At 41.3% G+C, this 27,386-nt stretch overlaps 1 long non-coding RNA gene and 1 pseudogene across 1 annotated transcript in view; both read right to left on the reverse strand.

The window, feature by feature from the left end:
• LOC112302827 (ferritin light chain-like) lies at positions 1 to 4,554 on the reverse strand (annotated as a pseudogene).
• An 868-nt stretch (positions 4,555 to 5,422) lies between these two features.
• The window catches only part of LOC139440930 (uncharacterized), a 30,970-nt gene continuing 9,006 nt past the window's right edge, over positions 5,423 to 27,386 (reverse strand). Inside the window, exons 2-4 of the long non-coding RNA XR_011651252.1 lie at positions 25,923 to 26,082; positions 14,044 to 14,152; positions 5,423 to 5,544 (exon numbers count right to left, since the gene is read on the reverse strand). This is a non-coding gene — a long non-coding RNA (uncharacterized lncRNA). The remainder of the gene's footprint in view (positions 5,545 to 14,043; positions 14,153 to 25,922; positions 26,083 to 27,386) is intronic.

Here is a 27,386-nt window from a genome sequence, read left to right on the forward strand (position 1 = left end):
ATTGTTTCCATGTGGCCCGATGCATGGGAGAGGGCTCCAGGGTGGTTAAAAGGATGCCTCATGGTTAGAGGGAGAGAGGCTCCGGCAGAAGCCAGACACCGGGGGAATGCAGACAGGCGCCTCAAAGTCTCTGGGCTCCCAAGGCTCCTCCTAGTCGTGCTTGAGGGTGAGCCTTTGGATGAGACACTTGCCCAGCCCAGCTGGGGGCCGGCCAGCCTGCGGATGATAGTCAGGTGGTCGCTCATCTTCCTGATGAGTTTCACCTCCCCATCCAGGCAGTGGTTCTCCCGGAAGTCGCAGAGATGAGGGTAGAGCCCAAGGCGTGTAGATCCAAAAAGTCCTGGTTCAGGTTCTTCTCGAAGGCCAGGGCAGTTGCCATGGCGTCCTGAGTGTTGCCCCACTCACCTGTAGAAGGCTTCTGCACGTCCTGGACAAGAATGCCGCCACCGCGCTGGTCCTGCAGCTTTAAGAGAGGCTCAGCGCCCGTGAGCTTCTTCTCCAACAACTGGAGGATAAAGTGGCTCCCACTCTCCAGAGCCACATCGTCTTGGTGGAAATAGAAGCCCAGAGAGAGGTAGGTGTGGGAGGCCCGCACATGCAGATTGGCCAGGCAGTTGACGGCAGCCTCCACCTCGGTGGAGTAATTCTGATGAATGTGGTAGCTCACGGTTAGTTGGCGATAGGGAGTTAAGGTCAAAAAATCAGTGCTGGCTGGTCTGGGAGGTGAGGTGGTTCTGGTGGTGACTGGAAAGGAGGTGGGAGTGTGGTTGGAGGCTGGAAGAAGGGGCGTCCCTGGGTCTTTTCCATCCAAACGTTGGTGAAGCAAGAGACAGATCTGGGGAACTGTCAAGGGCACTGCCAAGATTTTTCTTTATAGGAAAATTTTATTTTTAAGAAGTTTTCATGTGTTTGTTTCTTTTTTAATTATTGAAGTAACATTGCTTAATAATGTTATATAAGTTTTAGATTTACAACACTGTCATTTGATATCTGTACACACTACAATGTGCTCACCACCATAAGGCTGGTTTCCATCAGTCAGCACATTTAACCGCGCTCACCCGTTTCGCCCTCCCCTTACCCACCTTCCCTGTAGTAACAACCATTGTATGTCTGCATCTATGAGTCTGCTTTTTTTCTTTTTTGTTTTATATTTCATATATGAGTGAAATTATATGTTTTTTTGGTCATTTTCCATCTGACTATTTCACTCAGTAACCTCAAGGTCTGTCCATGTTGTCACAAATGGCAATATTTCATCTTCTGATGGCTGAGAAGTGTTCCATTGTGTGCATATATATATTTTTCCCCTGAAAGAGTCTGTCTCAAGCGTGCATTTTAAAATGTTTAAGAAGTAATAGTTTTTTTAATCACATAAATGTAAAACCAAGATTCTAATCTAGAAAGGGAAGGCTGAAACCATTCATTTACTCATTCACTGAACAAATATTTATTGAGCACCGGCTGCCTTCACACAAGGCACTGTACGTAAAAGGCGCTGACTACGCAAAACGGATGTGTTTCCTGTGAGAATTGCAGCCCCGAGACTGGGTTTCCTTGGGATCACAGTCCATGGACTCTGTCTGTAGGAAAATTGATCCTTCCCACATGGCCGCAGAATAGGGACTGAGGGGAGATACCCTTCCCATGAGGTCAGGGTAGGGAAAGCTTTGGAGGGCCCAGTTTGATACTCTTGTTTTCTGCATTGCTATTTCTTTGTGTTGTTCCCATATCTCCTTCAGTAAAATTGGGTTACATGTGATGGTGTGTTTTCTCTTGCGAGGAATTATAAGATGTGCTGCCACTGGGGCCCCAGGTGGTTGCCTGAGGAATCCCCAGAAATCCTTGGGAAGTAGATGTGGAGGCTGGCTTTCCTGCAGTCACGTGAGGGGACGCGGCGCAGAGTTATCTGGGTTCTAATTAGAAGTGTGACCCTTTGAAGGCTGAACACCTCTGTTACGTGTTTGTGCTTGTGCGGGGCTTGAATGATCCTCACAGAGTGACTGGGCACAGTACCCAAGGGATCAAGCTAGAGCAGCTCACTTCCCACTAATGTGAATAATATTAAAAGTGCAAGCTACTTTACATGATGGGGTAAAAACGTCCTGAACCAGCTGACTTGAATGATTACAGATTGCCCATCCAAGGTTATTTCCTTTCATTCCTGTCTTTTCCTTCCTTATCTCCCACCCACGCTCCTCTGAAGCTCTCTCTTGGGCCTGGCTGCCCAAGTGAAAGAGAAGAAGAAATGAACACGTATGGAAATCTGCTATACTAAACACTGTGTGGGCTGCTTTGCATAAATTATTTTACTTAAACTCCTACAACAACTTGATGAGATAGGTAGGATTCTCCCCAGTGTTCCAATGACAAACAGAAGCTGAATCCTATGTCCAAAGTAATACAGCTAGTAGGTAGGTAAAGGCCTGGGGTCCTAATACAGATTTGTTTAACTTCAACGGCTCTTTACAAAAATCTCAGAGGAAAATGTATTTTAGGGTTAGGCTAAGAAAAATGACTGCCTATCAGTGGACACTGACTTCCAATTGTAACTGAAACCAGAGCTGCAGGCTGCTCAGGTGAAGACACTTCCTCTCCATCTAGAAAACTGCCACAGAGGGAAAAAAGGAGGGGCGAAAGGCAGCTGCAGGCAGTTCACAGCCACATCAACTCAACATTCCCAGATGATAGGAGTAAAGGGGCCATGTCTCTCTCTCCTGAGGAATCAAACAGATGTTAACAGAAATCTGTGGTTTCAAACCCAACTTGTTTTGTAAACCTGGCCCAAGGGTTTATACTTAAAAGACATATCCGTCACTCATGCAAAAATCATGTTTACATATAAGGGATATCTGTGGCCCACAGTTGGGTCATCCACAGCCCTGTGAGGGAGGACTGGCCAGGTAGGCCCTTGCAGACCGGCACCGGTTTGTGGACTGGCGCAACTGCCCAGATCGCACTTGAGAAGCACTGCTACGGCTTCCCTTCCCGATGCAGCAGCCTTGTGGTGCGTTACTTCTAAGATAAATGTAGCCATCTGACCCTCAACGACATCTCAACCTACCAAGTCATTGCAATTTTTTCTTTCCTTTCTCTCTTTTTTTAAAATTCAAACAACCTGTAGTTCTGCTTAAAGCAGTCTTTAATTACTGCAGACTTTCTGAAGGGAGTAAGAAAGACTGGAGGTCTAGATTTTATACTCTTTCTATTGATTTCTGTGTAACTCTCGATAGGGCTGTTATTTTTTATCGTCTCAAAGATTAAAGTTGCCTCTGACAGCACTAGAGTAGTACCTCAGTATTTGCATGTTTCTTCTGATTTCCCCTTTCCTGATCCTGCACCCACATTTTAGAGGAACCAGACCAGTGGGAATAAGGTAGAGAGAACACGTAAGCAGTTACCAACTTGTGGTAGGCATCTAACTAGGTCTCTTTTCAGTCTTCTTGTAGAACATGATTGAAAAGGCAAACCAGACATCACCATATCACCTTCTGGACCTTCTCATTGTCATCCCTGTTTTGTAGTAACATTTTCTATCACTAAGTTATGATGCCATTACAACCTTAAGGGGTTTCTGGGCTGAATTACCAGAAACAGTTTGAAGGAATAGTGTTGTTTCTCTTTTGCTTCCTCTCCCCAAAGGTCCCTTCTCTGCACCTCAAACTTACTCTTCAACCCAGTCTTTTTTTGAGGGGAAATGAGTCAGTGGTTGGGAGGGAGACACCCCAGCTTTGACCTCAGTGGCTCACCAGAACCAGAGTCAATCTCTCACTCAGTCAAGTTCAATAATGATCTTCCACAGGTGCTGAAGCCTCACTTGAACCTGCATCCCCCCTCAGGGTTCCCCTTGTAGAAAAAGAATCAGGGAAGTTCACATGCCGAGGGCTGAGCAGAGAACAGAAACTCCAGAGTCTTCCATCTTCAACGGTTCCTACTGTTGGGACGAGCTGCTAGGGCCGGAGAGGGAGATCTCGCAGAGGAAGGACTGTGGCTTTTAAAGGCTTTGGGGAAGGGATGTCTGGGGATCTCTCAGAAGAACTGAAGAAAGGTCTGTAGAAAGCCCTGCAGTTACTAGGAAAATGCAAATATCATGCCTGGCAGACAGTAGGGGCTCAATAAATACATTAAATAACTGAATGGTTGAATGAATGAAAGGGCAAAAGGGAAGAAGCAGGAGAGATGAGGGTGAAGCAGGGCTGCGTACAGATGACACTCACCTTCCTTTATTTCTGGGATCTTCTTTAGGGTTGTTTCCATTTTTCCCATTTGCTCCAGGATGATATCTAGGCACCACCTCCAGCTGACAGCTTCCTGATCATTTCACCCTTCCAGGAGGCTTGAGATAAGCAAGCCTGGAGAGTAAGAAAAAAGAGAGAGTGCCTGGCCAGTGTGGCTCAGTTGGCTGGAGTGTTGTCCTGTACACCAGGGTGCATGCCTAGATTGTGGGCTTGGTCCCTGGTCAGGGCACGTGCAGGAGACAATTAATGTTTTTCTCTCACATCAATGTTTCTCTCCCTCCCTCTCCCTCTCTGTACAATCAATAAGCATGTCCTTGGGTGAGTATAGAAAACGAGAGAGAGAGAGAGAGAGAAAGGAAGAACAAGCAGAGAAGTCTGCATTCTCTTCCTTCCATTTTAATTTTGCTGGTATATATGGGTTCTTCACACCTCTGTTTCCCATGGCTGTGAATTATAGGTAATATCACTGAGGCCCCCTGAAGGTAAATCTATTGATGGTAGATTTGTGGAAACATAAGAAAAATACCATATTTGGTAATATCTGGAGAATATGCCTTCAAAGCAAACCCTTAGCTCTCATCAGCTCCCACCTGAACCAGTGCCACTCGGGCTTTAACATGCTCATGAATCTGCCAGGGAGCTAATTAAAAAGTAGGTTTGATTCGGAAGGTCTTGTGGGGGGCCCAAGAGTCTACACTTCTAACAAGTTGCCTGATAATACCAAAGCTGCCCTGCAGAGCTCTACTTTCAGTAGAAGTACATAGAGTGTAGGTCCTAGATCATTGCTATAGGATCTTCCAGCTTTAAGTGACTTGCAGAACCCCACACATGCCATGTTCTCCAAAGCCGTGTGGCTTTACATATCTTCTCTCTTCCCTTCACCTCCCTTCAGGGGAAAAGCTCCTTCATGCCTTAGCTCACATGTTACCACAGCTCCAGGAAACCTTCCCTGACTCCCCATCCTATGAGTCAGTCAGGCGCTCTCTCCTAGGTGCTCATCACACCGTACCACATAATATGCTATATACATGTCCAGTGTCATGGCATGGGGTTGCTCAGGTTATGCCCTACACAAGGGTCCCTGGCCAAGGAGGCAAGAGGGGCCTGAAACCCATCCTGTTCCCCACTTGCCATGTTGGAGCTGCGGTGCAGAAGTACCTCCACCAGGAGTAAGGGATGACTTTTTCTAATGCACACAAAGGTGCCATATGGGCTGATTACCTGTCTTTTTTTTACCAGATGTGGGGTCCTTGAAGAAGGAATCAGGTCACATCCATCTTTATCATTCCACCTCCTAGTACAGTGCCTGTCAATGAAATGTTTGAATAAATAAATGACGAGAGAAAACAATGAAGAGCCACTGAGAGGAATGCAGAGAGAATGATTTCATTCAGTTCTAAAAGAAAGTCAACTGAATTTAGGCAAGAGGTTTGGGATTTGCCAATGTGCTGCTGAAAAGGCAAGGTCCTAAAGCCCCATTTCACTAAAAGTACTGTCACAAGAATGAGTGAAAAAAGGTGTAAAGGCTACAGTCAGCACCTATGAAAGACTCATTAGAACCAGGAGAAAAAAAATAGAACATCCAGAATCAACACCAAACCGTCATGTGTTTTCACATCTAGGAGAAGATGAGGGAGACTCTGAGAATTTTACTTGGTCATAAGATTTACAGGCTACTGAAGGCAGCAGTTTCTATAGTAAAAACATCCTGAGAACAGGAAGAGGTGATGGCAAAACCCTGAATTTACCTAGAGGGGTGGAAGTCAGAAACAAAACAGAACGTGCAGGACAGTGAAAGCGAGGCTACCACCACTGCTACGCGCCTAGGCTTGGTTGAGAAAGGCATAGCCCAAAGAAAGAAGTCTTGATACAATATTTGGTATTCTATTTGTTAGGGTGACATTGGTTAGTAACATTGTGTAGGTTTCAGGTGTACAATTTTATAACACATCATCTGTATATTGCACTGTGTGCTCACCACCTGAAGTCTGGTCTCCCTCTGTCACCCCATATTTGACCCTCTTTACCCCCTTCATCCTCCCCCCTCTCACTCCCCTTCCGCTCTGGTAACCACCCTTCTGTTATCTGAGTCTGAGTTTATTCCTTTGTTTTATTCGTTCATTTGTTGCTTTCTGTTTTATATCCAATCTTTTCTTTTTCTTTAGAAACTGTTCATTTTCCATCAACCTTATTTCCATTCTGTTAAGAATTTGTGGAAGAACAGCTGAAGACCACTCAGTGGTTGTGCCTACCCATTCGGTGGCCTGCGCAGTGGGGGCTGCAGACCAGTCTCCAGGGGCAGGCTGAGCGCCCCAGGCTTCAGTAGGGAACTGCTGAACAGGCACAGAGGGCACGTGAGCCTTCTGACCAGTCAGCGACCTCAGGCTGAACAGCAGTGAACTCGGGAGCTGGGAGCCGGAGCAGTCCATTCACCCTGAAGTGCCTCCTTAGTCACAGCCTTTTCAGGAGCAGCCTGCTCCTCCTCCTCAATCTCTGCAGGATCTCTGTAGAAGTAGAGATAAGGAATGACCTCCGTGGGTGTTCACGGGAGATGGTGCCACACATGCACAGAATTCCCCAGGCCAGCACCCACCACATCAGGCCCACTGACAGAGACCCCTCATTGTTGCAAGAAATGGCAATGTCCACACAGCGTAGAGGAGGAGAGTCTGTGTTACACAGAGCAGTGGTAGGCAGGTTGACAGAAGATGCCTCGGGGAGAGGATGGTGGTCAGCCCGGAGATGGGTAACCACCAGAAGTCTCGGCTCCCGGACGGCTGCCTGGATCTGGTTAAGGAGGTTCCAGGAGTGAGGTGGCCAGCACTGAAGCGGCTCACTGGCAGCAGAGAACTTCAGCGCAGCTCACTGGCCAGTATTCCTGGACAATATGACACATCAAGCAAGGTTTTCAATGGCAACAATGGCACCAGCTCCCAGCCGAAGGTTCCCCCATGTTCTCTTCAGATGTATGATGTAGATACCATCACTTTTCCTTTTGTGGAGGTACTGTTCCATTTGGAAGTCAAGGTTGGTGCCACCTGAGTAGGTTCCTGCTGCAAGGAATTTGAGGACATCCTCTTCCTTTATTTGCAGGACATCAAGGCCTCTGGATATCGTGAAAGTTTCCCTTTAAGTTATGGGAGAACCAAGAACAACGCCTTATGGGCCCGTCTCTGGGTAGTGCCGGAAAGCTATATCCAATCTTTTAAATGGAGTTTATTTGATCTGCTTTGCAAGAGTTCCTCAGTCATTTCCACGTGAGTGTCTCTCTGACAAGACTAAACTCCCAGAAGTTAGACTGAGACACCTTTTAACTTCCTGGGACTGTGTGATGCTCTGTGAAATGAAGGAGGTACTGGATTTGCAGGGATTTTACAGCTGTCGTAGATGATAAAATAAGGAAGTGCAAAGTGCCGGTAATCCTCAGCCAAAATATCCAGAATTTCACTGTGGGACTGTAACAGAGATTCCTCTGAGAAACATACTGATACCTTGCAAAAGTCCAACCTCTGCTTTGCCTCTTACATCAAGTGTTCATTAATGCCAGTTTCTGAAGTTAAGCCTGTGGCTCTGTAGTAAGGGGAACTGAGAATCTTGAATACTGTATGCTATCATGTGACTTCAGGATAAAACCTTATTGAAAACAAAACCTAAACTAAACACACACACACACACACACACACACACAGAGTAGGGTAAGATCTCCAAATTTCCACTTATTTCTTACCAAATTTAATCTCAGATCTTCATCACCTTAAGCCACTGCAGCCTACAGTTAGTAAGAGTTTGAGAAGTGCTTTGGGTCTGATCTTTTCATCTAAGGCAATTTCTAGTCTGGTTATCTAAAACCAGCTTTATAATCGTGATGATGAGTAATTATTTAAAAGAGGAGAGATAAGGTCTTTCTGACCTTATCACCACTACGAGACTTACCATTAATAACCGCCCAGGACCTATGGGCTATACTGAAGGCAAGAATTGGGTAATTGCAAAGTTCCTCCTTTTAAAGGCCAAAAAAAAAAAAAAAATGCTGATTTCATGTGTTTATTTCCTGGCTTATTTCTAGAAGAAAAATAGGCTAGTTCGTTTCTTTTTTCTTTTTCTGAGAAAATAGGTCAAGTAGCAAACATTAATTTTGAAAAAAGAAGGTTTTCAACTATTTTAAAATGCAAGCTCAATTTAGAAAACATGAGTTCAAAAAAGGGTCGCTCCAATGCCACCAACTAGCACAACCTTACTAATATCCTGCTGTAGATTTTCAAGCCATAAAGAAAATCGGCACGTGAAACACTGTTCATATATTCATTGCGTGAACCAATACAGGCTGCGCTCTTACATACACTCTGGGGACCAGTGGAATTGGGTAAGTGAAATAATCTGGAAATTTTAAATGTTAAATTCAAAAAATAAGAAAATATGTGAATATTGCTCATTACTTTCAGTGAATAATCTGTCACATGATTTTTGTTTTCACACAGGTTGAAAAGGTTTTGACACACTTGTTTGCTGCTTCTGCACCTAGGAGGGAAGCTAAAAGCATCTTCTCAGATACTGGTTGGTACCAGTAAAACAATTCCATTCCAGAAAGTTAGAGAAACCACAGAACATCATTTAGCTAACAATTCAGACATGCCCTTTTGAAAAAGATTGAGTCTGGAAATGTGATTACTTATAATGTCAGTTAGAAGCCATTTCTCCTGAGTGACCATAACATTTTTTTTCCCTTCTTACTCAGCTCTTCTTGACTTTCTTTACCTGGTTCTCCCAACAAACTCTGAGAATCCGAAGTGATTCTAACACTCCCAAGAATCTGAAGTGATCTAACTCCCAGTAGGCTGCTAAACGTCTCACTCGATGATAATGTATTGCTTCAAAGCTATATAACAACAGCAACAATAATAACAACAAACACATACAATTTTTACCAGGTGCCAGTAACTAGTCTTTGTGCTTTACAACTACTCGCTCATTTAATCTTCATCACCTCTCATGAACTAGACAGCAGTACTATCCCCATTTTCCATATGACGAACAGAGAGTAGTTTGCCCAGAGTCTTAGAGCTAGGAGGTGACAAAGCCAGGATAGGAACCTGGCAGTCTGTCTCAGAGTCTGTATCTCAAACCTCTATACTCGACTGTCTCATCTATCAATCTGTTTGTCCAGGTGAAAAGTCATATTGACTCCCCCCCCCTCCGGTTTATCCACTTGAGTAACTAAATGCCAAGTTTAATGTGGCTGCATTCTCTAACAACTCCCATTTGAAGGTCCATGGGGGCAGCTGGCTATTTGCCCACGAAGCCTTGTTCGCTGCCTATTTGAAGAGGCGTAATGGAGACTAACACTGTATCTGAAGCACAGTGTTCTTCTGGGGAGAAGAAGGTGAGTTTTCTTGTTCATTTAACAGGCAGAGTCTCTTAGGTGTAGGAGTTTCCTTCCCCTTCCCTTCCATGATACCAGCTACAGGTGAGAAGGCCTCCTGGGTATTAGGTTCACAAGATCTGCCTCAAACAAAGACAGGTGATGTGCTCCAGATACAGCAACTTCTTGCCTCAACCTTGCTGCCAACTGCATGTTTCTTCTACAGGAAGAGTTTAGAGAAATGAAAAGGAATTATAAATATTTTGCTACTTGGTGACATAGATAAATCTTAACTAGCTTTCATTTTTTCAGTTGAGAGTGGATCCAACATGATTAAAACAAAGAAAGAAACACTCAATTATCATATTACCAGTTCTGTTCTTTGGATGAGGCAACATGAAACCTCGGGATAGTAAAGCTGGAACATCATTTCCACATATCATAGGTAAGGAAACAGACCCAAGGGGACTCATAGAGTGCTCATGATAACACAACTCACTTTTTTTACTTTAAAATATATGTATTTCCTTTTTGGCTTATTTTCTTTTTAAAAAGAAAGGAATAAAAATTAATTAGCCTGTGCCCTCTGGCAATGGTTCATGGAACAAGGCTCGTGACACGAGTCAGCATTTTACTTCTTTGCACAGAGGAAACTGCAGTTACCACCCCTAACCAGCAAAGGGGTTGTTCTGGAGCCTAGGGCCCACATGTTGGCACAGAAATGGTCTTTGGTCTCTTGCCCATTGCTGGCTGCTCCTTTAGGATCTGCTGGGCCTTATTGCCCTTGGCGGGCCACACAGATGCTCCCACAGAGGTCCTCTCTTTTGATCAAAGGTCTGTCACGAGGGATTATGCCACTGCTCTCGCACAAATGCTCAGGCCAGACCATCACTGGCATCTGTCTGCACCTCTCCCATCCTCTTTGGATGGGAGTCTCATCCTCTTTGGATCACGGTGCAAACTGCAATCAGATGCCAACTCTTACAGATCCTACTGCAAATGTGTGCATCCCAATCCCCTGTCCATGCCAGTCTCATGCATCTCCCTTCTCCTCAGGGACAAGCCACTTATTTTCTTCTTCTCTAAAACTCCAGTTCATACCGCACCCCCCCCCCCCCCCCGGAGACTTTCCAAAGCAAAGGCAATAATGCTTCCTCAGACTGGGAAGCCTTGCCCTCCAGGACAACACGCTGGGGTTATTCTCTCCTTCAGGGGTGTGTGGAGCAGAAGACAAGATCCCTGAATCAATTGTTTGTATAATTGTATGCTTAATGTCTGGCTCACTCCAGATTATAAATCTCATGTAGTGAGGATCCTTCCACTTTGTTCTTATTTTTTTCTTTGCATCCCCTGTGCCAGCCCAAGTCCTGGTAAATAAGGGTCCTTCAATACATATTTGCAGACAGAAGAAAAGGAGAGAGTGTGGAAGGGAGGGAGAGAAGAAGGAAAGGAAAGAGGGCTAAGACTGCCTGCAGTGGCCCATAGTAATAACAAGAGTCTCAGAGGATATGAAGAAAAAGAGATGGAAATGAAATTGAGAACTATTAAGAAGAAATAATTTATAAGGCTTGATAACAATTTTGCCATGAAAGATGTGAAAGATAGCAGTGAAAGACAGCTCTGAGATTTTAAAAATCAACTAACCTAAATGTGATGTGTGATTATGAGAGGAAGATTGGATGTGGTTTTGTTGGTAAAGGATGGTGGATGGTGGAGGGCTTGTGAACAGTGAGTCCAGTTCGGAATCTGGAAGATATCTGGGGGAGGATTTGCGGGTCTCACCGTTTTAAGTGCATGTGAACAAGAAAACCAAAATGAAGTTGTGAAGTGGGCAAAGTTACCTTTAGGAACTCCTTTTTATTTTAGAGCCACTTTAGGTCCCCAGTTCCCCAATTTTTTACCCAAAAGTATTTTTATAAGATTTTATTTATTTATTTTTAGAGAGAGGGGAAGGGAGAGGGAAAGAGAGGGAGAGAAACATCAATGTGTGGTTACCTCTCACGTGCCCCCTACTGGGAACCTAGCCCACAACTCAGGCATGAGCCCTGACTGGGAATCGAATCAGCAACCCTTTGGTTTGCAGGCTGGCGCTCAATCCACTGAGCCACACCAGCCAGGGCCACCCAAATTTCTTCATCCACATCTGCTCTTACAAACAATCTGATAATCTATGTTTAAAAGATAAACTATTGGTGAGACACAATGAGATAGCTCTCTCCTGTTGTACTTGAATGCTAATATGAGAACACAGCTTCAAACCAAAGGAATGGTAACACCACTAATAAGAACCAACGTTCATACGGATCTTAACAAATGTTAGGCACTATTCCAAGCACTTAACAGCCTCAGCAACACTGAGATGGAAACCATTTTATAAGTGAGAAAACGGAGTCACTGACAGTCTTAAGTGACTTGTCCAAGGTCAAGTTAATAATAGATCAGGAAACATACCCTGGAACTGTGGCTCTAGAATCCATTATTGTAACTACCCTGGGAATGAAAGTATAAGGGTGAAAATTTAAGAAGAGTGGGAATGTGCAGTAAATTTTGTGGGAGGATCCTCAGCAAGATGCAGATCCTATTGTGATGACAGGTGCTCTGCAGGGAATTGCCCAGACAACTTAATCTCTTTCAGTTTCAGCCTAAATGTCTAATGACAGGAGACTGACTAAAAAAGAATTAGACATCCATTAAATGGAATATAATGCAGCCATGAAAAGGAGTAAGGTAAATATAAACTACTCTAGAGTGATTTCTAGGAGATATACACACACACACACACACACACAAATATGTGATTTTATTTATTTTAAGAGAGAGGTGGACGGGAGGGAGAAAGAGAGGGAGAGAAACATTGATATGCAAGAGAAACATTGTTTGGTTGCCTCTTGTACGTACTCCAACTGGGGAGCAAACCCACAATGTGCTCTGACTGGGAATCAAACCAGCGAACTTTCGCTGTGTGGGACAATGCCCAACCAACTGAACCACACCAGTCAGGGCTCTCGACTATATTATTACATAGAAAAAAAAACCCTACAGTGCTGACCTGGGTATATCGTGTGCTACAATTTGAGTAAATAAGGGTGATAGGACGTGAAGTTTCCTATCACATACGTTTCCTATATTCACACACAGGAAACCTATGGACTTCATTGCTTCAGGAGAACAGAGAATTGAGGAGGGGGCCTGTACCAGTTAGGATACCAGCAGGAAGTACAGGGTACCCTCAAAAGGTTAATGCAAGGTACTTTAATGAAAGAATGACTTAAAAAGTTGTGGACAGGGCTCAGGTGCCCAACAAAGGATGGTGATGTGCCCACACCCTGGGTCTAGCTACAGTGGGGAATAGGTGACATGTCTAGGCCCTAAGGGACACCGTAAATGGTTATGTAAACCCAAAGAGAGCTGTAGGTATAGAAGGGGCCACTAGACAAAGCCACAGCCTCCTCCAGATGAACTCTCAGCCAGCAGGGAAGGAGCTGGGGAAATAAATACCCTGACCGGCCCTTCTCCTCCTGCCCTCAGGTCTTGCCAGTACTGCTCCATGGGCTAACCCTACCAGAAGCCCAAGTTTGAGGACACTGTCAGTGCAACCTTGGAAATGAGCCTCTCCAGGCCCAAGTGGATCGAGAGGGCAGGCAGAGAACATCTACTGAAGAGGCTGTAACACCTGTTTACCTTGTAAATTTAGAACTATATGAAAACATAACTTATTTGAAAAGCAGTCAATCTTGCATACAATAAAAGTTTACAAAACAAAATAAAAGGAGAGAATAAAGCAGATGGTTTCTGTCTCTCCCACTTTCAAATTCTTATTGCTTTCAAGCCTATTTTTCACCAAATCACAATCCATGGCGCCACCTAGTGGCAAAAGCGTGCCTCCCTGAGTTCAGAGCACAGTCTCCTTCCAGGGGAGTCCTGGGACTTGCACGCTCTCTTCCCGGAAGAGAGAGTGGAAATCTACTTCAATTAAAGTTTGAACTAAGTACTTATGATTTTCCCTCATATTTCCAACTGCTCAATAAACTTAGAGGTAAACAGCCCGTGATCTAAGACTGTAAATCCTCCATAAGCCCACTTTTGAGCTTGTCACTGCCTTGTTCGTAAGTCCTTAATGCAGTGATTCTCAACTCTCACTACAAAATAATACCCTCTGGGGAGTTTTATGAATCTCCTACAGGAGATTCTCAATTTGTCTGATGGGACTCAGACATCGATTTGTTTTAAAACACCCGCCGACCCCCGTCAGTGGTTGTAATGGGCAGCCAGGGCTGGAAGTCCCTGCTTTCATGATTCCTTGCTGCCTACTAGGTGTGTTTCCCTCACTACTAGGAATGTGCCCTCTCTGGTTTAGACACACTAGATAAGACATTTTCCCGCCCTCTGTGCCTTGCTCAGGCAACACTACCTACACGGCTCAAGCCTTCAGTGCTTTGCCCCTACCTCCATCTGGGCTGCGGACTTCTGCTCCAGACCTTGCTTAAGGGCTACCTCCTCCGAGAATTCTCCTGCTCCTCATTCCCACACAGATGTTTCTTCTTCCGTGGAACACCTAAAATTTTTTAAAATAACTTTTATGATCTTTTTTTTTAATCAAAAATTACTGTAATGGTGGAGTATTCTTTTTAATATCGAATCGACAACCATCAAAAGTCTGATGTTTCTGTGAGGAAAATGAGCACTCCTTGTATGATAAGAGTGTAAATTGGTGTAATGCTTTAAGGCTAATCTGGCAATAGGTGTCAAAGTGCATTCTGTTTGACCCAGCAGTTCCACTCCTAGGAATTTATCCTACCCATATAATCACGCACATAGACACAATGTCTGTAAAAGAAAAACCCATTGCAGCATTGTTCATAACACCAAAAGAGGAAATAATGAAACTGTCTCATTACTAGAGGACTGGTTTAATGTCATGTACAATCCATGTACACAACGGAATGCTGGTGAATCCAAAAAAAAGGAGTTATATCTGTAGATGCAGATATACAGCAATTCTAAGATACACTGTTAAGTAGAAAAAAGACCCGATACAATGTTATAGAATGTTCTCATTGTTTAAAAAAAGAATAAATATATATTAATCTACATTGCAAATGTGTTCAATATCTTTGGAAGGATACACAAGCAACTGTTAACAGTGACTGACTCTAGAAAAACAAACCACAAGCGATGGGTCTGGGGTGGCAAAATAAAAAGATAAAATTTTTAAATTCCCCATGTATTTGAAAATATTGAAACATGCTCATGTTTTATAATTCATGTGTCAAAAAGAAATGATAGTAAATGTTTAAAATGTAATGATAATAAAAATACTACCTACATTATCCCATAGGATACAGTTAAAATGATTCCTTAAGAGAAATTTATTAATTTATATTCTTATTTTAGACAATAAGAAAGGTTGAAAATTAGTGAGCTATGTGTTCAGTTTACCAAATTAGAAAAAACAAGTAGAAGTAGATAAAAGAGATAAACACAGAGGTTCATGAAAAAGCAAACAATGATACCAAAGAGACAATACACAGAAAGTTCTGTTTTGTAAGCAAAGAAATCTCCGCTGAGAATACACAAGAAGAAAAAGAAAGTACAAATAAGCAATATTACAAATGAAAGGAACATAAAGATAAGGCAAAGTATTTTTAAGTGTATCAATTTAGGTCAATCATTTGAAAATTTAAGAAAATGGAAAAATTTCTTTCAAAATATAATGACAAAACTTAATCAAAAATAGAGAACCTAAATTGTCTTAGAACTACCAAATAAATGTCATCAATATTTTAAAGTCTTCCCACAAAGGATAGTTTTACAGATGACTTATACCAGGCTTTTAAGGAAGAGATCATTCCCGTCTTTAAAACTGTCTCAGAGAACAGAAAAAGAGGGACTATGATGCAATTCATTCTATGAGATCAATGTAACCTTTATATCAAAACCAATCAAGGACCATGCGACAAAGAAACAATAAATGGGGCCAAAGGAAGCTCAGTCAAAAATAGCTACAAAATTCAAATAAAATGTCAATAAAAACAAACTCCAGGAGTTTATTTTTAAAAGATAATAGATCATAAACAAGTTGGATTTATCCAGAACTGAAAGGGTGGTTAAACACTAGAAAATATACAAATATAATTTACTATATTAACAGATTAAAGGGTAAAAACATATGATCATCTCAGAAGACACAGCAACCAATATTGCTAGTAATAAAAAAAAAGAGAGAGAGAGAAGCAAATCCTAAAAATTCGGGAACAAGATAAAGACCCCATTACTCCTATTGAACATTTGCTGGATTTCCTAACAAGTGCTGTAAGACAACAAAGAACAAAGCTGGGAGAAAGTGATCAAAGTTAGAATGGTCTATATTCATAAAAGAATAATTGTCTACATGGAAAGTCCCAAAGAATCTATGGGCAAATGACTGGTAATAATAACAGAGCTCAGTAACATGGCAGAAAGGGAAAACTAATATAATCAAAAGTATTTCTAAGCATTGGCAACAGTTAGAAAACATAATTTTGTTCCTTTTTCTCAGGATTGCTTTGGCTATCCTGGGTCTTTGTGGTTATACACAAATCTGATGAGGGGTTTTTGTTTTTGTTTTTGTTGCTGTTGTTTTATTTCTTTGTAAAATGCCATTGGGATTTTTATGGGAACTACATTAAATCTGTATATTGCTTTAGGTAATATGGCCATTTTAACTAGGTTGATTCTTTCAACCCATGAATATAGAATATCTTTCCATTTCTTTGTGTCTTCTTCAATTTGTTTTAATAATGTTTTGTAGTTTTCTGTGCATTGGATCTTCACATTTTATGTTAAGCTTATTCCAAGGTATTTTATTTTTTGTTGCAATTGTAAATAAAATTTTTTAAAATTTCTTTTTCTGAAAGTTCATTGTTAGTACATAGGAACACATGGGTTTTTATACATTTATTTTTGTATCCTGAAACTATACTGTATTTGTTTATTGTTTCTAGTAGCTCTTCAGTGGAGTCTTTAGAGTATTTATATGACACTTGCTGGTTTAAAATTATACTACAAAGCTACAATAATAAAAACAGTATGGCATTTGCAGAAAAATAGACACATAAGCCAAAGGAACAGTATTGAGAGCCCAGAAATAATTAACTCACATGTATATGGGCAGTGAATTTTGACAGAGTCGAAAACATAATGAAGAAGAGAAAGACCCTTCAATAAACGGTACTGGGAAAATTGGAAAGCTACAGGCAAAAAACAAAAAAAAAATGGAGAAAAGAAACTAGTCTTCATTTAACACCATACACAAAAATTGACTCAAAATAGCTAAGAACTAAATATAACACCTGAAACAATAAAATACCTAGAAGAAAACATAGGTACTAAATTACAGACCTTGATATCAGAGAAATAGACACACATAGAGAAGATTTTAATATTTTTAAAATTATATGTTATTGATTATATGCTATTACAGTTGTCCCAATATTTCCCCCTTTGCTGCCCTCCACCCAGCAACCCCATTCCCTCAGGCAATCCCCACACCATTGTTTATGTTCCTGTGTCATGCAACTACTTATTTGTACTTCTTAATCCCCTCACCTATCTATCAATTCCCCAACACCCCCTCCCATCTGGCAACCATCGAAATGCTCTGTGTATCCATAATTCTGCTTCTGGCCTTCTTGTTTGTTTGGTTTGTTTTTTAGATTCAATTGTTGATAGATTTGTATTTTTTGCCATTTTATTGTTCATAGTTTTGATCTTCTTTTTCTTCAATAAGTATTTTTAACACTTCATATAATAGTGGTTTGGTTATAATGACTCCTTTAGTTTTTTCTTGTCTGGGAAGCTCTTTATATGCTCTTTGATTTTACATGATAGCTTTGCCAGGTAGAGCAATCTGGACTGTAGGTCCCTGTTTTTCACGACTTTGAATATTTCTTCAAGTATTTCCTCAATCCCTTCTAGTCTACAAAGTTTCTTTTGAGAAATCAGCTGACAGTCCTATGGGAACTCCCCTGTAGGTAACTAACTGCTTTTCTCTGGCTGCTTTAAATATTCTCTCTTTATCTTTAACCTTTGGCATTTTAATTATGATGTGTCTTGGAGTAGGCCTCTTTGCATCCATCTTGTTTGAGATTCTCTGTGCTTCCTGGACTTGCAAGTCTATTTCCTTCATCAACTTAAGGAAGTTTTCTTTCATTATTTTTTCAAATAGAGTTCCAATTTCTTGCTCTTTCTCTTCTCCTTCTGGCAGAATGATGCAAATGTTGGAACTCTTGAAGTTATCCCAGAGGATGCTTACACTATCCTCATGTTTTTGTATTCTTTTTTCTTCATGTTGTTCCGATTGGTTGTTTTTTGGTTCCTTATGTTTCCACATCATTGATTTGATTCTTGACTTTATCCATTCTACTGTCATTTCCCTGTAAATAGTTCTTTATTTCAATTAGTGTATCCTTCATTTCTGACTGGATCTATTTTACACTGCTGAGGTCCTCACTAAGTTACTCGATAAGTTCCTTGAGCATCCTTATAACAAGTGTGTTGAACTCTGCATCTGATAGATTGCTTATCTCCGTTTCGTTTAGCTCTTTTTCTGGAGTTTTGTTCTGTTCTATCATTCGGGCCATGTTTCTTTGTCTCCTCCTTTTGGCGACCTCCCTGTGTTTGTTTCTATGTATTAGGTAGAGCTTCGTTGATTCCATGTCTTGGTAGCATGACCTAATGTAGTAGGTGTCCTGTAGGGTCCAGTGGCACAGTCTCCTCTATCACCCAAGCTGGATACTCGAGATGTGCCCTTCATGTAGGCTGAGTACACCCTCCTCTTGTAGTTGAGCCTTGATTACAGTTGGCAGGTTAATTGGAGGGATTTACCCAGGCCAATCAGCTACCAGGACTGCTTGTGTCCACTGACCACCAACATCCACCCTCCACGAAGGATCAGCAGTTCAGGGGTTGGGTGGTGGTGCCCTAACATGGTCTGTTGCTGTTCACTAGGTGTGCAGACCCTGGGGTTTCCTAGGTGGTGGAGGCCAAGGTCAGCCTCCACCTGTGTTTTGCCTGGGGCCACCCATCCTGAGCTATAAAGCAGTCTGAGATGGCTGCTACTGTGCTGGACTTGGAAGTTCCCAGGCAAAGCCAAACTATGAATCTAGGCTGGCTGTTGCTAGTGCCAGGCCTGGGGCCATTTAGCATGATGTTTGGGAGCTGGGGGCTCACTGAGGCCAGCTGTTGCTTGTTTGAGAGAATTAAGGAAGTTGTGAAGCATGAGTCAAGACCAAACATTATAGAAAAGTTACTGTAAACAGCTTGGGTGGGCCTGTAAATTGGGTGGGACGGAATCTCAGGGGATCTCCCAGGTGGGGCAAACAGTGTTAACTAGGATGATGGAGTCTCAGCTATGGTACCTGCCTGCTGGCCCTTGGCTCTGTGTGGGGAGGGTTCAGAAAAGGGACAATGACTTCTGCCTGCCTTTCTGACTGGGAGAAATCTGTCCGCAGCTCTCACCTTGATGCCAGACACTTCAGTTCCTCCCTGTGTGCCACTGGTTCCATTCAAGCTGCTACCCTTGTGTTGAAGCTCAGAGGAATTTGAATCTGAGTAAGTCTGTGTGTATATTCCTTAAGAACTGCTTGAGACTTGAGAAACTTCTTCTACTGACTCAGTTTCCTCTGGTTTTTGCAGCCAGAAGCTATGGGGATTTATTTTCCTTGCACTGAAGCCTGGGTTGGGGGCATGGTGTGGGGCTGGGACTCCTTGCTCCTGAGATATCTCTCCTGAATTTTTATCCACTACACATGGATGTAGGACCAGCCCATTTCGCAACTCTGCCCCTTCTGCCAGTCTGGATGGATGTGGATTCTTTAATTCCATAGTTGTCAGACTTCCATTTAACTCAATTTCTGCAGTTTCTGAGTGGTGGTGGTTCCATAGTTTAGTTGTAATTTTGATGCGTTGTTGGAGGAGGCAAACCATGTTTACCTATGCCACCATTTTGACCCGAAGTCCTCCTACATCACTTGAATTTTATGAAATTGACCTCAAAGTTCAGGTCAGTAATAGCAAAAATAAATGAATGGGACTATATCAAACTAAAAAGCTGCTATATAGCAAAAGTAACCATTAACAAAACAAAAGGCAACCAACTAAATGGGAGAAGGTATTTTCAAATAATACCTCTGATAAGTGTCCTATATCCAAAATACATAAAGAACTCATATAACTCAACAATAAAAAAACAACCCAATTGAAAAATGGGCAGAGGACTTGGGTAGACACTTTTCCCAAGAATACATACAAATGGCAAACAGATTTATGAAAAGATGTTCAACTTCACTAGCTGTAAGAGAAAAGCAAATCAAAACCACAGTGTTATACCACCTCACTCCTTTAGGATGACTATTATCAACAACTCAAGAAATGGTGTTGGAGAGGATATGGATAAAACAGAACCCTCATACACTGCAGGTGGGATTTTAAATTGGTACAGCCACTGTGGAAAACAGTATGGAGGTTCCTTGCAAAATTAAGAATAGAGCTACCATATGACTCAGCAATCCATCTCCTGGGTATTTACCTGAAAAATTTGAACACATTTATTCATAAATATACATGTACCCCTATGACCATTGCAACATTATTTATGGTAGCCAAGACATGGAAGCAACCTAAATGTTTTTTGATGGATGACTAAATAAAGTAGGTGATGTGTGTGTGTGTGTGTGTGTGTAGTGGAATACTACTCAGACATAAAAAAAGATAAAATACTGCCATTTGCAACGACACAGATGGATCTTGAAAGCATTGTGCTGAGCAAAATAAGTAAGACAAAAAGGCTGAAGACCATAGGATTTCATTTATATGAGGGATACAAAACAAAAAAGCAACAAACAAACAAACAAAAACTCATAGACACAGAAAACATTATGGTAGCTGCCAGAGGGGAACGGGGTTGGGAGAAAGTTGAAGAGGGTAAACAGGGTCAAATATGTGGTGATAGAAGGAGATTAGACTTTGGGTGGTGAGTGTACAATGCAATATACAGATGATGTATTATAGAATCATCCACTTGAAATTTATATAATCTTATTAACCAACGTTATCCCAATAAATTTAATTTAAAAAAAAAACATACTTTAGAAAAAACCTTCTGCTTACCAGAACAATTAAAACAATAAGCTACATCTAATGAAAGTTGTATAAGATCTATATGAAATAAATTATAAAACTTTATTTGACAAACATCAAAGAATACTTATTACAGAAATAAATGATGAAGACTGTTCAATAGGAAGACTATTGTAAATTTGCTAGTTCTCCCCAATTTATCTATAGATTCAATGTAATTTAATTCCAAATTTCAATGAGTTTCCCCCCCAAAACTGATAAGCTGATTCCAAAATTTGTATAGATGAACAAAGGTCAAAATATAATTAATATTCTTTTGGAGAAGAATAAGTTAAGAAGATGTCAACTATATGGAGTTGGCTGAAGAGTTCGCTTGTTTTATTCCATAAGATGGCTTATGAGTAGAGCTTTGTTGTCTTTAACTTCATTTGAAACAATTTTCTTAGATTCTATTGTGATAGCTGTCATATCAGCGTTCATTCAAAAAAACCTTATCAAAATTGGTGAACTTTTGTGTAGCCATTTTAATATTGAAGATGGAAGAAAATAGGCAACATTTTTGGCATATTATGCTTTATTATTTTAACAAAGGTGAAAACGTAATTGAAATACACAAAAGAGATTTGTGCCATGTATGGGGAAAGTGCTCTGACTAATCAAATGTGTCAAAGTGGTTTGTGAATTTTCGTGCTGGAAATTTCTCACTGGAAGATGCTCCATGGTCAGGTAGACCAGCTGAAGTTGATAGCAATCAATCGAGATGTTAATTGAAAACAATCAACATTATACCACATGGGAGATAGCCAACATACTCAAAATATCCAAATCAATAAAGTTATTGGTGAAAATGAAAAATGTGTCTTTTATTTTACAGAAAAAAAAACAATGTGCTTTTTGGCCAACCCATTAAAATTACATTACTAAAGAAAGTGTGGTAATGATGCTGCAAGAGACAAATGGCAGAGGTTCTGGAAACAGGTCCACACGTTGTATGGACATAATATATGACAAAAGAGGTTTTGTATACACCATGGGAGGAAAGGATTTGTCAGTAAATGGTGTAGGGATAACACAGGGAAGAAATGAAATTGGGTTCCTACCTCACAGAATATGTATGAAGTCAGTTCTAAATGTATTAAAGACTTTGGTGTTAACAGCTGATATTTTTGAACATCTAAAAATATAGCATAGTATCTTTATGTCTTTGGAGTGGAAAATAATTTCTTAAACAGAACACACAAAAAAAGCTTACCCCAAACTGAAAAGACTGACAAATTTTACCATATTAAAATTAATGATTTCTATTTTTCAAAAGACCCCACCAAAGAATTTGTAGTCCAGTCACAAACCAATAGTATATACTTACAACATGTATAATGAGTGGTGTGCTGGTAAATGTTTAGAAACTAGCTTTCCAGAGGGAAAAGCCATGATCTGTAGGGTTTGATCATTTCCAAGGAGGGGTTACTCCCAATCAAGGCCTATTTTAAGGTGCCAACATGCTGTCACTATACAGTGAGGGAGAGATGCACAAAATCACTCCTGTGAAACTGCACTAGTCAGCTCCAGCACACTGCTGCATATAACCCTGAAGGATTTGTTTTTTCAGAACATTTAAGCCACTCCCTCTGTCTATCAAACAATGCCATAGAGAAATGGGTAGAAGGCATAGTCATTTTCCAGAAGAGAAAAGTTGAAGAATGGAAATACATATGAAAAGATTCTCCATCTTCTTAGTAACTGTATAAATGTTAATATTTTAATAAGAAACTGCCTTGGTTGATGTGGTTCAGTGGACTGAGTGCCAGCCTGTGAACCAAAGGGTCGCTGGTTCGATTCCCAGCCAGGGCACATGCCTAGGTTGCTGGCCAGATCCCTAGTAGGGGGCACGTGAAACGCAACCACACATTGAAGTTTCTCTCCCTCTCTTCCTCCCTCCCTTCCCCTCTCTAAAAGTAAATAAGTAAAATATTTTTAAAAGTTTTAGAATAATATACCAATTATATTCTTCAGATGGGCTAAAGGTAATATTACTATACTAAGTAACTGCAAAGACTTGGATCAAGGGGAACTCTTTTAAGAAGTTAAATGCCAGTGTGAGTATAAATCGGCACAACCACTCTGAAATAGAATTTGGCATTAGGTTGAAAATTTGAATACCCTACCACCCAGCAATCTATACTCTTAGGTATATTGTAGAGCAGGGGTATCAAACTCATTTTCATCGGGGGCCACATCAGCCTCGTGGTTACTACTCCTGAACTGTTAAGTGAGAGCTCAGCACTGCCACCGGGTAGAAACAAGGTAGAGGGCTGGATTCGGCCTGAGGGCCTTGTGTTTGCCATCTGTGTTGTAGAGGAATTTTTGCGTAAGTACAGCAGAAAACACAAACATGAACGTTTGCAGTGGCATTTTTGTAATAGTAAAAACCAAACCAAACCAAAACCAAACAAAATCCAACCCAAATATATCAGTCAGAGTTTGTTAAAAGAAGCAGATCACTGTAAAAAATAAACACAATAAGGGATTTACTATAGGAATTTGGCTACATGCAATTATGGAAACTGGTTATATTGTCTGTGTGACACTGTTGTTGCTCTCTCTAGTGCTGGAGTTAAAGTCCACAGGACAAGCAGTCAGGACGTGAAGTGGGGTGAGCAAGGCCACACTGGAACCCACAAGGACAGACTGGAATCTGCATTAGTCTCTTAGCACTTCTAAACTTGCAGTGCCATTCATGGAGTTAAACTTAAATACGCCTGACCCAAGAGCTGGAGAAGCTGGTGCAAAAGATCTGAGAGGAGCTGGAGGAGCTGTGGCCCTGCACAGACCTCCGTGTGAGGAAACACAGCGTCTCCTTCACACCTGCCTCCTGTAATGGGCCCATGATGCCTGTTGTCTTTTCACACGAGAAGTCCAAGAGGCCCAGAGAAGTGAAGTGACCTGTAATCTATTTTAAAGAAAGACTCCTATGCATCTGAAACCCTTCTGAAGAGAGTCCATGTCTGTATTTTGGATGTTATTCTTCCTCTACAAGGGACATTCCTGACCAGTGTACTTGTGACAGCTACCTCTGATGATATCACATGAGTAGGCTTGGGTAGCTTTGCAATAACAGATCAACTTTTTATTCTCCAAAGGAAGTTCTTCATGCCACTGATTTTCAGATGGATTTCTTCCTGATGTTTTACTATGTAACCTTATCTAAACTTCAGCACTTCACCCAAATGTTCATTTTATTTAAATATGAATTGCTGGCTTTGAGCTACGGCCAAGTGATCTATCCTTCACCCAAGTCTAGCACAAAATTATCCCTGGTTACTCTGTGCCAACTAATCTGGGGAGGGGAAGTAAGTAAGGGAGCACTCTTTGGCAGAAGAGAATAAGTAAGTTCTTAACCTTCATTTCTCTATTTTTGGCTATCTATGCAAGATGAAGTTTAAATCCATAACCAAAACAATGCATTAGAATTAAAATCATTAATGATAAGTCTTTGTTGACAGGTTTATTCTGAGCAATAATAATATAACCCAGTGTCAGCACTGGGAAAAAGTTTGGCTAATTTCCTCAAGAGCACTATAGCAACAAGTAACTTGAAGTGACTTTTTCTCTCGGTATCTAAGAACATTGGGCCAGGAGTAATTAATTAGAGTTTAATGCAATTCTGGAGTAGATGTTTTGCTGTGGCTTTAGATTTTGAAAAACAAATACTTTAGTTTAAATCAGTTCAGTGAGTGAAAAATCTAGTTTTATAAAATAACAAATTGGAAGGCAAAGACTTAAATATGCATTTTTTCTCTGAAAAACTATTTGTCAAAAAAATCTTTAAATGGTAAGTTCCAATATTGACTTTAAAATATGACTCATAGTCTTATTTTTCAAGAATGTGTTTTTTTGCAAAGTGAGATATATTGGTACTTCTTTCACTTCTATTTAAGTCGCTCTCTCTATTCCTTTTTACTACTTTACTTTGACTTTATTTCTAAGATAGTTTACAACAAAATGCCCCACCGCCCATATTTTTACAAACATTGAGTTATTGGGTTATATTCTGATATGGTTATTATTCAGAGACCTTAAAAGACAGGCAAACTTCCTCCTGCAGGTGATCATTAAAACTACCAATCAACTGAGCATGAGACAGTTCGACAGAAACAATAATAATCTGCTTCGACTTCCTTTACTCTTGGGTTCGAACTTGAAGAGTTACAGTCTAGAGATGCGTGGCTGGGCTGTGGGCACCTGCCACAGATTGGGTCCTCTGGGATGTCGACTCTGAGGCACAGAGTAGGGAACAGGAAGGTTATTAGGAAGTGCTCTTGGGATCAAATCAGTCCTGGCTAAGGCCAATGGTAAAAGAAAACAGTATCCTTCACCCCAGCACAAAGGGAAGATGAATCAAGGGGGATATAAGATCCAGCTATTCCTCTCTGTGTGGTGATTCTCCTACAGTACCAATTTTGGAGGGTATGTGTTTGTTTTAATTAAGGGAGGCTACATTTTTTTAATCAAGAGCCTATAAATATTAGTAGCTCAACATTTTTAAAAATTTGCAATTTGAATTATAATCTTCATTATCAGGGAGTGATTTAGAAAAATACTGCATTGTAAGGAAATAAACTATATATTTATTCTAGAGAGCTGAAAAACTAGTGTGTTCTGGTTTTTTGGAAAATATCCTAAGTTTTGGTCTCAAAGTTTCCTTTTGTTGTTGTCTAAAGGGTTCTGCATGCCCACTGCATCACTTCCCCAAATCTGTTCTTGCTGTTAGTTGCATAGAGATGTTTAGCAACAAAGAAAAACCTAAGCAGGACCCACCCAGCCTTTATATCCTGCATGGCTGAACTTTAATGGAAGTTTGAGTTTTTCCAAAAGTCTGGTCTTTGCAACTGTGGAGGAAAAACAGTTGGGGAAAAATGCTTTGAACATATGAAGCATGTAATTTCATTTGAACTAAGGAATTCCAAAAATACTTGCTTATTGAAAGGCAGTCATATTTTTGTGTTGGAACTTGTGGAGAGGGATAAGTACTAGTTCTTTCTTTCCTTCCTTTTTCTCATAAACATAAAAATAAAAATTAAAGACTGTCTGAGTGGCTGGGTAGGAAAATAGTGTGGAGAGGGTAAGTAGGACCACAAGGCAGGCTTGCCTAAGAACCTACTCCTTCCTTTGGAGAACTATGTACTTCTCCATTGAGCTGCACTCACCGAGATGGTTCTGCCCCCTCTGATGATGACTCAGGGATCTGGCCGTGTCTTCAAGATGAGTTGGACAGAGACCCAGAGGTTTCATCACTTCCACTCACTGGTGTCAGTGTAAATACTGTGCCGGTAGCAAGACTGAACTTTTGGGTCCCCGCTGAGCAACCTGGTGAAGCAGAACATGTTAAGGCCTCTGTGAGGTCATCAGGTGTTAATAATAATATTAATAACTAGGATTTGGGGCAATATGTACTGTGTGCCACATACAAACAGTACTGGGTACTTTATATGAATTAGACTATCCAATCCCCACAGCAATCCTTTGTGGAACTTGAAGTTTAGGGATGTTAAGAACCCAGATTTTAAAACCAGTCTGTCTCCAGAGCCTTTGATCTTCTTCCCTGCTCTGTGAACCTTGGCTTTTGATAATGGGTCTCAGTGTACCAGACTGAAATCTCAGATCCCAGTATAGCAGATGCTGTTGGGGCCCTGCCCATGGCTCCTTGGGGCCTCACCAACTGCCAGCAGCTGCACCACCTTGCAATGGCTTTCTCTAGCGGCTAGAGGTCCAGCTGCGAGCATGGGGGCTGGGTGTGTGGAGACTTAACGCCTCCCAGGAACAGCCATTAACTGATGATTGAAGTTGGTGTACTGGGATGGGCAAAAGTAGATTTACAGTTGTAATACAGATAACACGGTAATCAACACATAATAATACAAGAACAAACTGTGTACTCACAACTGTAAACCTACTTTTGCCCACCCCTGTATAAATCACCAGCTCCCTCTCTTCTCAGGCAGAATAACTAAGAGGCAAAGGTTCTACACTGATTTTCAGAATTCCCCAGGGGGATTAGGCACCTCTTACCCATGGTACTAACATGCCTGAAAACTCGTCCTGTATTGCCTGTCCTTCTTTCCTGTCTCTGACACCCCTGGTGGCATTTCCTGAGATCACCACCAAAATAAACTATTTGTATGTGTATCCTTGTTTCAAGGCCGGCTTCTAGGGGAACTCAAGTGAGGACAGACTACCAGAAAGGTGGGCCTATGAAGGAGGAGAGCCCAGGAGGAGGGGCTACTGCACAGCTGGAAGGAAGAGTCCAGGGTTGCACCTGTGGGACGTAGCCTCTCACAGATGGTTTCGTTTTTGAAGGTGAAGTATCTTTGTGAGACAGAAGAGAAGGTTTTGGAGGATTATTGAATTTGACCCACTGGATGGTTCTTTGACTGCTTGGTTGGATGGAGCTTCCTTAAGAAGTCCTCCTTAAAAAATCATTTATTTATTTATTTACTTACGTATTTATTTATTTACTTAGAAGGAGGGGAAGAGACGTAGAGAGGGAGAGAAACATCAATGAGCAAGATAAACCTTGATCAGTTGCCTCTTGCATGCCTCCAACCAGGGACCAGGCCCCCAACCCAGGCATGCGCCCTGACCAGGAATCAAACTGGTGACCTTTTGACCTT

Source organism: Desmodus rotundus, chromosome 1 (assembly GCF_022682495.2).
Source record: "Desmodus rotundus isolate HL8 chromosome 1, HLdesRot8A.1, whole genome shotgun sequence".
NCBI classification, from domain to species: domain Eukaryota; kingdom Metazoa; phylum Chordata; class Mammalia; order Chiroptera; family Phyllostomidae; genus Desmodus; species Desmodus rotundus.